This window comes from Pteropus vampyrus, unplaced genomic scaffold (assembly GCF_000151845.1).
Source record: "Pteropus vampyrus isolate Shadow unplaced genomic scaffold, Pvam_2.0 Scaffold8, whole genome shotgun sequence".
Classification (NCBI taxonomy): Eukaryota; Metazoa; Chordata; class Mammalia; order Chiroptera; family Pteropodidae; genus Pteropus; species Pteropus vampyrus.
In genome coordinates this window covers 11076858-11090749 of record NW_011888789.1, presented here as the reverse complement: position 1 = coordinate 11090749, position 13892 = coordinate 11076858, and the positions used below count along the sequence as shown (strand labels likewise).

The window sequence follows — 13892 nt, the reverse complement described above, 5'->3', positions numbered from 1 at the left end:
ACTGGTTGCCAAATTCGTTGAGGGAATTGATGGAAAACAGAACATTTACATGGTCTGAAAGTACTCTTTGCAAATTACTTATTGATTACAAAAGGAAAACTAGTAACTCTACAACAGAGAAGTCACCATCAGAAGTAACATCATCAATAAAGGGCAAACAGACTTAGTGTGCCTTCAAATGTGATACCCCGAGAAGAGTACAAGATCATTCATGCAGTACTCCAGCCGAAAGGGTGTGGCCTGAATCTAATTGTGTGGAAACATCAGGCAAGTCCAAAATGAGGGGCATTCTGTAAAAGAACTGGGCTGTGCTCTTCAACAATGTCTATTTTATGACAGACTAAGAGGCTGAGGAACTGTGCAGATTAAAGTGACCTAAAGAGACATGACAATTAAGTGTATAGTGTGATCCTGGATGGGGTCCCGTGAGGGGAAAATGCCATGAAGGACGTTACTAAGATAATGACAAAATTTGAAAATGAACTGTAGAATAGCTAAAAATATTATGCGAATGTTAAATTTCCTGGATATGATAACTGTAAGAGACTGTCCTTGTTCTTAGGAAATACACATTGAAATTATAAAGGGAAACAGGCCCAAAGAAACCTACTCAGAAATGGTTCAGAACGAATTATATGTGTGTGTATATAGGTAGGTAGATAGAGAACACGGATGTGGCAAACATTAAAAATTGATGAGTCTGGGTAAAGGGTATGTGGTTATTCTTTGTATTATTCTTGCAACTTCTTTTAAGTTTGGAATCATTTCCAAATAAAGTTAATAAATCCAGATTTTCTTCATGGAGAGTTGCCTGAGGGACAGCACAAATATTGGGTTATTTTATTCCTTGTGTGAACTATTATGTAACATTATTTTATCAAATATTTATTGACTACCTTGTGCCAGGAGCTGTGTTGTGTGTTTTAGACATTAGCTGGCCCTGTTCCTCACACTTTCTTTCATCCGGCAAAGTTAAGGTGGCATGGGACAATTTTCGTCCTCTTTTGGGAGTCCAGCTTTCTCTGGACCCCACTCTCCTCATTTGTATGTACAATGTGGACGATGAAATGGATGTTCTCTGGTCCTCACATTAATGGGTCTAAGTCTTTCTGCCAAGTTTCTCTCATTCTTATTGTTCCTTTTGTTCTCTGAATTTTCTTCCCTGTTTTCTGGATTTGTCTTTAGACTGCCCCTCAATGGCCATATTCTTGGTATTTCCATGGTTGGATCCAGGAGGCCAACTGCAGTTGCCTTTCATAAACAGGAAAGGCAACTGGAATTCATGTGAGGAGGTGTAAGTTGGCAGAATCCCCTCCTGGCCTCCTGAGCCATTGTCTCGTTGGCCCTGGAAATGCCCCAGCGCTGAATCAGGTAGGGGCTCACCGCAGCCTCCCAAACACAGGCCAGGTATACTAGTGTTAAATGTTGGCGCTTTATATTTCCATTCATCACCGCCACGTGGTTTAGAGAAACTATAACTCACACGTCACATTGAGCATCACACCTCTCTCCTTCCACAGCTGAGTGGGGGAACTGGGCATTGGGGAGCTCCTCTGTAAGCCTAAGGCTTGTAAAGAAAATAATAAAATGAAACCAAAGCCCAAATCAGCAAAAAGCAATTGGGACATTTAATTTTATTTCCTTTATTTGGAGTTTAACAGTTAGTCACTGTTTCTGATTAAGAAACTTCTGAGCGGGAATAAGGGCCTTTAAAGAGAAACACATTGTGTTTTGGCAGAAAACCTTAATGACTTCGAACATAAACCTTTGTCAAAGGGGCAGAAGGCGCTGATGTTAGAGAGAGGCCAGGCTGGATGCAGTAACTCAGGTTGCAACTCTTCATCTTGTTCTCTCTGCTCAGTCCAGGAAGCAGGGGCCTAGAACCTCTTTCTGATGTAAATTAGCTGGCTCTATTGTGTCTAAGTGGAAACCTATTTATTTCCATAGACTGAAGCCAACCCTGAACTTGGTGAAAGCCTTGCACAGAGTGCAGGGAAGCAGGTGGCGGTGGTATCTGAGAATCAAGTGAATTTCTCTTATGAGTTTGGGAAATGATGCCGGATGGAGGACATCTGGCCAGCTTGTGGGGACAATGAGGGTAAACTGTAGTGCCTGGTGTATGTTATTCTTATTCACATATTCTTCATGTTTTCAATATTTATTAAGAACCTTCCACATTTCAGACGTAATGCCAGGCCTTGGAGCACTATGGTTGAATAAAGTGTTCATGGAACATACAGTGTAATGGGGCAAATTGTCGCATAACTGGATATCCACAACTCAGTGTGGTAGCTGCCGTTTTTGAAGTTTGATGGAAGTACAGGAAAGTGAAGAATTCATTTCGCCATGGCTGAGGCAATAAAAGTCTTTACAAAGGAGGTAATAGTTGTGTTCGTTCTGAAAGAATGAGCAGAAATTCATAGGGCGAAAAAGAGAAGGATATTTCAAGCAGGGAAAAAAGCAGATGCTTATGAGAAACCAAAGCATATAGCTAAATTTAGTTTAGGATGCCGTGCAGTGAGGGGCACACGATAATACAGGAAGTGTGATGTTGCAGGTTCCAGGGTACTGCGTTAAGGGGTATCCATGAGTGATAGAAAGCTAAGGAAGTGCTATGAGCAGGAGAGGGGCATGCTCATCCTGGTAACTGTGTCGAGGTTTATTCTGGAGACAGTAAAAAGCTTTAACAGTATGAAAGGGTGTGAGGTTCTGAATGAGAGCATGGTTGAGGGAAGGGAGAAAGTTGATGGGCTCAAAAATGCATATATGGAGATAAATAAGATGTTGAGGATGAACGAGAAAGAGGAGTTAAGATGAGCATTTCATTCCTTTCTTTTTGAAATCTTGCCTTGTACTGTTCTTCTCTCTCCTTTTCTCTTCTCTATCTTCTCCTCTCTCTCCCCTCCTCCTTCTTCCTCCTTTTTCCTCCTGCTCCTTCCTCTCCTTCCTGTTCTTCTTCTACAAAAGTCTCCCAAGATTTTCTGAGGTTAACTACATTCTTGAAGAAACATTAGATTTACAACCTTATCCATGATTTTGTTTTCCTCAGAGATCCGAAAACTCTCATGGTGGTGAAGGGCTGAATTTTCTAGCTCCTTAAGAATTCTACTTCCTATCCAAAGAACTGTCCTCCTCCTCTGCATGCAGACCGGGGTGTAGCCAAATGTTGTGGCCACTGAGAAGAATTTCCCTGAGGGTCCTCTTTGCTCTCTGAGGCATGCCCACCATGCACAGAGGCCCAGCGTTCACTCTGCGGGCAGTGCGGGGCGGAGATGTTTATACCTGGGAGCTCTAATGGTATGTACTTTCTATGCTGTCATCTAGTTTGCTCACTGTATTAGTTTCCTAGGGCCATAACAAAGTACCACAAACTGGGAAGCTTAAAACAACAGAAATTTATTGTCTCACAGTTCTGGAGGCTAGAAGTCTGAAATCAAGGTGTTGGCAGGGCCATGCTCTCCCTAGTGGTTTTGTGGGAAAATTTATCCTTGCTTCTTCTCAGATTCTGGCAGTTCTTGGCAATCCTTGACTTGTAGATGTATCACGCTAACCTTTGCCTCCATTGTCACATGGCCATCTACTCCCGGTGTGTCTCTGTGTCTTTATATGGTATTCTCCTTTCTTATTGGGATGCCAGTCATACTGAATTAAGGACCGTCCCTACTCTAGTATGACCTCATCTTAACTAATTACATCTGCAGCGACCTTATTTCCAAATCACGTCACATTCTGAGATACTGGGACATAAGACTTTAACATATCTTTTTGGGGACACAATTCAATCTATAACACTCCCTAATACCGTATTTGCTTTCTCTGAGAAGATCGGAATCCGGAATTCATTAAGCCACTATAAACTGAGCTACTCTTTTTCCATAAGTGAGTATCTGTTAAAACTGGCCTGAGGTGTGTGTGCAGGGGGAGTGGTTGATAATCGAAAATCTAGAAGTCTTTTACAAAACTGAAAATTGCTTTTTGCATCTGTTCAAATAAATTTACCTCTAAGATTTGGCCCTAGCTTTCATACGATCAGTTGAGATCAGACTAAAGTTCCACAGTTCTGCATATAGTCGTGACTAGATTTTCAGCTCATGAAATATAATCAAACACTCTGACTCCTGATGATACTTTTGTGAGGTTAGGTGTGTGCATATGCATATGTGAGTCCAAGACACCTGTGTGCATCTGAGAGCCCTAGTGTTCCCATGCTTTAGTAACTGTATGCCATGTCTCTCAGAGATGCTAGAACAGTATCTGTTTTCTTGTCTACTTTTTAGGTTTACGAAAAATCAAGGAAAAGCCACAAATAAAAAAAGAGAATGTGAGGTCTTTTGTTTGTTTTTTTTTGCAGTGGGTGAAATCCAACTTTTACCCTTATCACAGAACTATCCTCTTGGTCTCTGCCCTATGTTCAGGAAAAAAGTCTGATTTTTTTTAAAGCAGCTGACTTGGGTGTGTAGTGTACCATTCATTGGTAGTCGACATGAATTATTATTATAAAACAACTGAGAGCTGGATGGGTTAAATGCTACCCAAGTCATAAAGCCAGAGCTAGGATTCTATAATAAATATGGTCAAAGTTAGGTAAATGTGGAGGGGTACATTTATTTAAAAGAGAACCAAAAGTATGTCTGCTGAACTGGGTATTTTGGAAATCAGTTTAAAATCGGGTCATTTAGGCTAATCCCCATTGCAGTCTGTGGTGAAGGACTGTGTACTCCGGGACCATTCCTGGAGGACCTCATCCTTCTCCTGAGCCCAGTGTAGCCAGCAGACCCTGAGGTCAGGAAACACTGCTTCTTGCCATGTGACCACCAGACATCCAGAGAAGGAAACTACTTCTGATGTTCAAAGGAGGCCAACTTATAAAACTTACAATACACATAAAGGGATTGGCCAAGGTGATTTGAATTCTTTCATCCAACAGGAAATATTGAGCACCCGCTGTGTGGTGGTTACTATCCCAGATACAGTGAATATCTAGTCAACAAGACAGAAGAAATAGTCATGGCTTCTATCTTGAATATGCAGGTTTTGCCTTGAACTAGAACAGTCCACTGAGGGGCAGAGAGGGCAGTTACTCTAAAGGTAACCTCTTCTGGCCAAGTCCTGTGCCTGAGAAATGGTGACCACTTGAGTGAGGTTGGGGCAGTGCCATTTTCTAATTCTTACAAAAGTTTATTATGGGCCCTTACAGGTCATACAGGTGGTCTCTTGTCTCATGGAGTGGTCAAGTGGGGTGAGAGAGACATTAAATAGGTGGACGTCTTATAAATAAGATAATTTCATATTAAGTGCTGTAGGACAGGGGTCCCTAACCCCCGGGCCGTTGGACCAGTACTGGTTCATGGCCTGTTAGGAGCAGGGCTGCACAGCAGGATGTGGGTGGCAAGTGAGTGAGCGAAGCTTCATCTGTATTTGCAGCCGCTCCTCAGCACTAGCGGCACCGCCTCAGCTCCACCTCAGATCGTCAGGCATTAGATTCTCATAGGAGCACCGGTCCCTGGTGCCAAAAACATTGGAGACCGCTGCTGTAAGAGATGCCTCTGGTGCCCGTGCCATATCCCTTTGGCCCACCTCTGATGTCAGCCAGTACCCATGGTGGACAATTCCATGTGAACTCAGACTTTGCTGGAGCCAGCTGCCTGTGTCTCACTTCCAGCCTGCATCCTGCATCTCCTGCCTTCTGCCCCAGGGTTTTTTCAGACACCTTTCAGGAGCTCCTTGGCCAATAGCAGGCCAGCAGCAAGGGGGAATTTGTGCTTCTAGGCACAACTCTCAGCCAACAGGGGACATCAGGAATTGATGGGTAAATGTTCTAGTCTCCTAGTCTTTAAGGTGGGCAGTGCTGGACTGAGTTCCTACCTCTTCTCATCTTCTCTGGAGTGTGAGTAGAGTCAAGCTCCCTTTTGCAGACAACAAGGGCCGTGCTTGCCTCAGATTCTTGAGGAAATTTAGACTTTAAGATACATTTGATGAAGGAAATAAAAAATGCCATGACTAGGAGTTGGGGGGAAACTGCTCTAACTAGAGAGGTTTCTTCTCTGAGGAGCTGGTAAGTGAACTAGGATAATTACTAATCTTTTTAGTGAAGACCTGATTAAACTGTCCTCAGGGCCCCAAGTGCTTTTGGTTTAGGGAAGATATTTTTGAGAGTAACTTCCAGGTTTGGGTTAATTATGCCCCCAGCACTGAATACCAGCATCACCCAGGAGACAGAGGCTCACCGAGTACTATGATACCTGTCAAAAATGACCCGTGCTAAGGAAAGAGCAAGGTCAGTCCCTCCAACTTTCCCCTCTACAGAATGTTGCTAGAGAGCATATCCTAAGGGAGAGCAAAGGAAGGCTCCTGACATGGCTGTATATTTCATACCTGGGATTCAGCTTTCAAAAAAGGACTCTGGGTATTTTACAGCAAGAAAGGCAGAGACAGTTGGACCTGAGCTGCCTTTGAAAGCAGCATCAATGATTTACTAAGATGGAAGGGAAATTCGAGGACTTCAGGGAAGTGGAGAAACTTGAGTGTTAACACTGGGGCAAGAAGTACCATGTACGTGACCAGAGATGAACCAGCTATCAATTCCAGTGCTTCTCTTCATTAGGACATTTCAGGAAATGCATGGAGGAAAATGCACTTCATCTCTGCAACTCTCAACCCTTCGCAGCCAATGACATCACTGTTTCCATGCTTGCCTGCACTGTTGCTGTGGGGCTGACCCTCTGGTCCCAGCACACTTTAGCAAAGCCCTAGACAGGGGCATAAAATCAGCCAGGGCCAGTTTCCATACCACACTTTCCCGCACCCTAGAGCGGACAGGCCTTGGAAACAGTTCAGTAACTGAGAATTAAAATTAATTTTCCATTCCACCGTTCTCAGTTTTTGTTCCAGTGTTCTCACCCTGGCATCTTTCTGGTGACCTTGCTTAGTGCCTCAGCTCTGGAATTTTTTTAGCCTGTGATAAATGACCTCCACTCAGATAAATCAAAATAGGCACATTCGAAGGTCGAGCTGGTGCAAATGTAGCTCATTTTACACAATAAGTTGTTTCCCACGAGGTGCCTATAAATTGCTTCTCTGGGCTTATTTTTTGGAGGCAGCAGCCACTATCTTTGCAAATGTTAATTTCCCTGCCCTGCTCCAGCTCCACAGTGATGCTTGTATGTATAGACACATATAAACATATTGCAGATGCTTACCATTGAAAGAGCTACATGTACCATGAAAATCTTTCAATAATTATAAAACATTACACACCTCTCTGTGTTGTGATCTCTCCTTGGCGGGTCCTTACCTTGTAGCCCTATTGCACATGGCTGCCCTTGTCCATTGCCAAGTCCACTTCCTGCCATCTGACCTTCCCACATTGCTACATCACAGTCGAGCTCTTTATTGCAGTTTCTTCTCGCTGGAGCACCGCCTGGTGTTTGGATTTTTCACACTGAATTTTCACAAAGTGGGACTCAGATATCATGATATTTGCTTTGGCCTGATGGTCCTCTAGTTAATTCTAGACCCTTAGAGAAGGGTCGGTGTTTTAAGTTGTGGGCAGTTCGGAAAGTAGGTTTGCTTGATTTGGCATTTCCACTTCTTTTTCTTTATTTTAAAATTAGTTCTTAATATAAAGGTAACACAGAGTCATTATAAAAAAATTTGACCTCCCACCTACAACCCCGAAGTAACTACTATCAAATCTCTTATGGATCCTTCCGGAAATTAAATAAATTTAAATAAACACAGACACTTAGCGTAAATTGGATTTTATTATACATACTCTTCTGTAACTTGTTTTCTGCCCATTAAGCAGTCTATCTTTCCTTCTCTGTGAAGGCAGGCTACTTCAGAACTTTGTTTCTGCTTTCTTTTCTCATTGCTGTCTCTTGTGAAAATCTCAGATAGCCACTAGTGGTGAAACATATGTGGATGGAATTAGGAGAGATTCAGTCAGTATTCAGGATTTGAAAGGAACGGGGTTAAATTCGAAGGCCGAGAGCCAGAAGTTAGGAAATGCGTTCGGAACCAGGATGGGCTTTGGAGGGTGTAAGGATGAGATGGGTACAAATAAACTCATGATTGGTATATCTGAACTCGGTTGAAGTGGGTGAAGACTATAGGGGGGCTCATTTTCATTTCTTTCTTTCCCACTAAATAGTGAGGAAGGCATCATATCTGCACAGGAGTAGCTTTTGCGTGGTACAATGTTAGTCAGTGGGACAAAATATATAACAATAATTGCTACCATTTACTGACCACCTGGTTTTCAGAAACTGCTTACACAAGGCCTAACACACATATTCTGCACTGTGTATGCATGATCACAAATGACGCCAAGTAGACAGCATTACCTGCATTTTATAGCTGAAAGGAACGAGTTTCAGAGAGCTTAAGTGATCTGCCCACAGCCTTGAACCTTGCATGAGGCAGAACCTGCTCAAACACCAATCTGCATACCTCTAGAATCCACATTTTCTGCCACATCACATTAGCTCCCGCAATGATGACATCTTTTTTAAATTAAGTCTCTGAGAAGGAGAAAAGCATGTTAATAAAATAGGGGGGAAAAAAAAACACCACTAGAAAGAAAGAAATGTCAGCTAAGCTTATAACATTTTGACTGGGCTTTCAAGCTCAGTCATGCTGCCTGCTGCCTTTTAACAAGCAGGACCCACAACCTTGCACCTGCAGCCAGAGACCCCATTGGAAAAGTTCACCGGAACCACGGAAATGTGGTCTAGATGTCAGAGTCATGATAATAAGTAGTGTTAAGTCACAGAACACTTAACACTACTTAATACATGAAGTTTTAGCATCTCTTTGAAGATGTTTTTAATGGAAGATGCTTGTAACATGGTTAAGATTAAAACAGAGGATGGAAAATATGAATTTTATCATTTCGGTCTTGGTGATGTGACAGTCCCCTGCCTGATTTTTGAATTATTTAATTCCAGTGTGACCATACATTTAAATGCTTGAGTTGTATGTCAAAGAAATGTGGTCATATTTTCATTTCTAAGGGAAATATATATTGATTTAATGCTATAACTCAAGAAACAGTCCAAGAGATTTTTCTTGAAAAAAGGAATATGTGCATTTGCACAAAATCTGTGCGGACAGGTTGATTGTATGAAAGTGTGTCCACCTTTGGGCTAAGACCAAGGCATCTACGTTTTGGCCGAGGAACAGCTCTGTTTCCTGGAACAGCTCTATTTCCAGTGGAATGATGGGAGGCCCTGACTCGAGTCTCTTCGGTGTACAAACTCCTGAGATCGAATTAGTCCCGTCAAAGCAAGAGGGTGTCTGGCTGGAGCAGCTCTGTGGCTGACACTTCTCAGCACCCTTCAGCAGCTCCAGGATGATAATGCCCAACAGTGAATAACCCAATCAAGCTATTAAAGGAAACAGAAGCCCTCTGCCCTGTTTGATTTCTTCCCATAATGATATAAAGTGCAGTTTAATGAAGTCAAAGGGGTCCTGGGCCTTTCAGTGTGTTCAGGCCTTGGGAGGCAGCACTATTGAGTCTGCTGCTGATGTTCATTACCAGCCTGCTGCTGCCTGCCGGCTCAGCCAATGCACAGGCCTCGCTTATGAGCTGCATTATAGCCAGGCTTTCTGGGGCAGTTTCCGGTTGCTGCAGCCCCGCCTGCATTTTGTCTACATAAATTAGACCTTGTGCAGCATATTGGCCTGTCAGGGGACTAGGAAGAAACTGTATATTGTTTCTGGCATCCCTGAGCCCTTCTGCCCCTGACATCTGCTGTGCCTGTGACAGGGAATACATTCTTGACTCATTATCCGAGCAAGTGGAATCCCACCCTGACAGGACCATTAATCAGAATCAAGCAGTCCGGCAAATAAAAAAGAGAGCGAGCGGGTAAGCATGGGAGTGAGAGAGCAACTACGGAAAAGAAAAGGGACACTTTCTAACTTTGGCTTCAGTGTCATGCGAGGTCTGGACAACTAGCAATCTATCTTTCTGAGTGACAGACCTGATGGATGGCATTATTTATGCTTTTGTGTATTAAAAGACAGCTCTGGCACTGACTTGTCATTTTCACAGAGGTTTACGAAAAGTTGAAATTTAATTTGGAGGGAAATGGAGGGCAAGAATCAGAGGAGGCTGGCGGTTTGACAGTCTGCAAAGACAAGAGGGAGCTGAGGGTATTCGACTCTAGTGATTCACTGGACAGAGGTGGGCAGGAGACAGTGCAATGTGGGTGTGTGCGTAGGTGTGCTTCAGTGTGTTTCTCTTGTGTTGGGGTGGACCACGAATCTCTGGGCTTTTAAAAGTGCATTCAGCATATGTTAATCATTTTATTGAGATGAATGCTGGGATTTTTTGCTATGAAAACATGCAAATGGAAAAATATACTCGAGTGCTTGGGAATGTGTTTTTACATATATGCGTGAAGAAACTTTAAATGATTATTTCCAAAGCTAGAGCATTGCTCGAAATTGGAACCTCATAAATATATTGGCAATGCTGTCATCCAGTACATATTAAGTATTGAATAACAACTACAAGTAATTTACTGTTCTGTTGATTAAACCACAATGAGGAGCCTATGAATGTATATGGGTATGTGTTGAATAAGTGGAGTAGAGAAAGACACAGAGGTGGGTAGGGGATAAACGATACTGTCGGACAAATTTCTCACACTCTGTGTGTCATCCTTATAAGCTAGAGGAGATCACAGGAAGGAAAGGAATAAAGGACATCACTAAAAGATTATAGCACTGAACATTAATTAATTAATAATTTAATTAAGTAAAATTAATTAATTTTCCCAGTTTTATTGAGATATAATTGACATATAACATTGTGTAAGTGTAACATATCCAATGTGATTATTTGATACATTTATGTATTGCAGAATGATTACCACCAAGGGGCTAGCTAACACCACAATCATGTCACAAAATTACCATTTCTTTTTTGTGGTGAGAACGTTTAAGATCTACTGTTTTAGCAGCTTTCAAGTATATAAAACAGTTTTGCTAACTAGGATCACAACAGTGTATATTTATAACCTTCATTTATACACTCTACACTTTTGAATGCCTTACACTTGGCTATTTCTACTGACATCTGCTTTTGAATCCAGCAGTCAAAATGCATCATTTGCCTTAAATGAAATAACTTAAATAACTTTTGGTCTTTGATTTGTTCTTTTTTGCTATTTTTGCCATGTTAGCTCCTCACACTTTCTCCTTGAGGGTCCTGGACTTTGGGCAATGGCGGCACTGATGACATTCCCTGGTAAGACAGCAAAGCCCAGCTCCCTGTTCATAGACCACAGAGGGCACAAAGTCTGCAGCTCATGTGGGCTCAGCAACAAACTCAGTCTAACTATAAGCTGTTTTCCCACCCATGAATCTTTTTCCTGGAAGAAGGTGTATGGATGTCTCGCTCGTCAGCTTGGTTTTTGCCAGAATCTCCCTAGGTGTTGTCGGCTCTAGGCCTTGACCCTGTAAGATTATAGAGAGGTCAGAGGATCATCTTCACTTGCTGAGAATATACAAATGGCATGAAAGCAGAGAGAAAAGGTGCTGCCAAGTAGACTATTTCAAATTGGGGTTATATTCATTCTTAAAGAGAGAGTTTAGATCAGGATAAAGCTCCTGATCTAAAATAACTGTACAAATAACTGTACAAATAACTGTAATAACAGTAGCTTTCCACATTTAGAATGAGGTCATGTGCTCTTTATTCAATGAGCAGGCTGGTCAGAGACACAAAATACTGTGTCTAGATTAACAGGCCTTAGACCAATGGCTGGCCAGTCAAGAATTTGATGCCAACTACCAAGCTAAGTGTAACAACTATGACAGTCAAAGAATTCTCTTGGGAGGAGTTATGTTTTTGTGACAAAGATTTAGTCTTCCCAAGCAACTGCATCTGTTGGCTTTGTTGTCAGACAGTCCTGGGTTCTAACATTAGCTCCACTGCTTTTTAACTTTTCAATTCTTGGTGTTCTTATCAATAAAATACGGATAGTTATAATTACTACTTTGAGATGTAAAGATTAAATGTGACAATAAATGTAAATTATATCATAAAAATGCTGGCACATAGTAGATGTTCAAGAAACATCTCCAACTCAAAGGATTCATAGTCCTAAAATGAGCACAATTCCCTTCTAGAGTTTTCAGTGATGTTTCCAACTAGGAAACTGTTCCTTTGAAAGCATACCTTGATCTTTCGTTTACCATTATAAAATCTCATACGGTGTTATGAACTATTTCTCAATTTGAAACTAAAAAATTAAATATATGAAAAGGCTGAGAAAAGAGATAGACCTGGTGGGAAGTATAAAAACCAAGAGTTTTCTAAACATGGCATTTTATCTGTCAGAAAACACTTGATCATGTTATACTTTCGATCACATGGAGCAGGGTTGGCATGAGAGAGCATAGAGTGATAGACTGGGGGTAAGCTTCTCGATCTCCCTGGGGGCTCTGAAGTTATACCTCTCGAGGAGTGAGGCTGCCGTAAGAAATTACCTGCAGAAGCTTGGAGTTGGCTTTTCTAGGCACACCAGCAGGCTTCCCCCTCTGTGGTATGAACAGTTGTTTCTTAAACAAAGGGAAGAGAAGTGAACTCATCTTCAAAGATGTAACTTTAAGACAAATCAGTTAACGCTAATGGGCCTCAGTTTCTTCATTGGTAACATGGAGATGATCATATTTTCTTTAGAGGGTCATTAAGTTACAGATATTACATGGGAAGTACCCAGTCCAACACAGTTCTTGAAGCACAGGGTTAGGTGTTCAATAAATGAGTCTATTATTATTGCCATAGTCTGACTTTCAGAAAACAGATTTGCACAAATGGACTGGACATTGACTCATGGAAAGAATCTATGTGCAGTAATTGTCCCCAACCATGAGTGTTCTTTAAGAAAAGCCTGCCATAAATAAATTCCCTTCTATAAATTTTTCTTCTGAGTCTTTTAGTCTGAATATACTGAAAGTTTTAGTCAGTCTTGACAAGGATAATTAGAAAAAGAGGAAACTATGTTGAGCAGAGAGAAAGGTCATAAAGTGGGATAGATAATGGAAAGAATAGGCATTGAGATTTCTGCAGTGCTGCTTTAAGAGAGAAAAAAGGAAATGGAGACAAACTAAGCCTGGCCTTTGGGACACATACTTGCCCTTAAACCAACAAGGTGGGAGCTGAGAGTTGAGTGAGAGGATGTGCAGTTAGGACAGGGTGTTCTGCTCTGCTCTTGTGTAGAGTTATCACGGGTGAAGCGAGGTTCCTGCACAGCAGGGATTCAGGTCAGTAACGCCTCACTTTTTCCACTGCAGGAGTCCAACTTCCTTCTCATCTCTAGGTCTGGTGGCATCCAGGAGGAGGGAGTCAATAGCTGAATCCTTATAAACAGGACTTGGAACATCTGGATGGAGGAACAGCCACAAAGGGACAAATCTTCTTGGTATCCATATTATTATCTGCTACTAGTCAAAAGACATTTATATGCATCTCACTGAAAATGAGAGCATGAAAATATTCTAGCATAAGGGGAGTGGTAGAGTAAATGGAATCTGAGTAAAGTAACCAGTAAGTAGTAACAATTAAACATCTGCAAATTGTATTTTGATAGTTTATTTTGTGTATTGTTTTCATTATTTTAGCAATTCAAAAAACACTCTTAAAGGCTTCCATTTATTCTCTTTGTCTCTTCTATTTTTTTCTCATAATATTTAAGCCTCTCACAAATTCTTCTACTATGAGGATTTTACGCCTTGAAGAGGAAATACTACAGACATCTGCCCCATTTTTTTTCCAGGTGGGTAATTTTCTGTTGAATAGGTCACTCAACTACTAGGGGAATGGATAGATGTGTCACCAACCATTCTGGATCTTCTCTGGACTAGTCCTATGACTTTAA

At 41.6% G+C, this 13892-nt stretch overlaps 1 long non-coding RNA gene across 1 annotated transcript; it reads left to right on the top strand.

Annotated features, from left to right (window-relative positions):
- The first annotated feature begins 9706 nt into the window (after positions 1–9706).
- Positions 9707–13421, top strand: LOC111747122. The gene is made up of 3 exons (XR_002783392.1): positions 9707–9871; positions 11193–11257; positions 13309–13421. It is a non-coding gene; the product is annotated as an uncharacterized LOC111747122 (long non-coding RNA).
- The last annotated feature ends 471 nt before the right edge of the window (positions 13422–13892 follow it).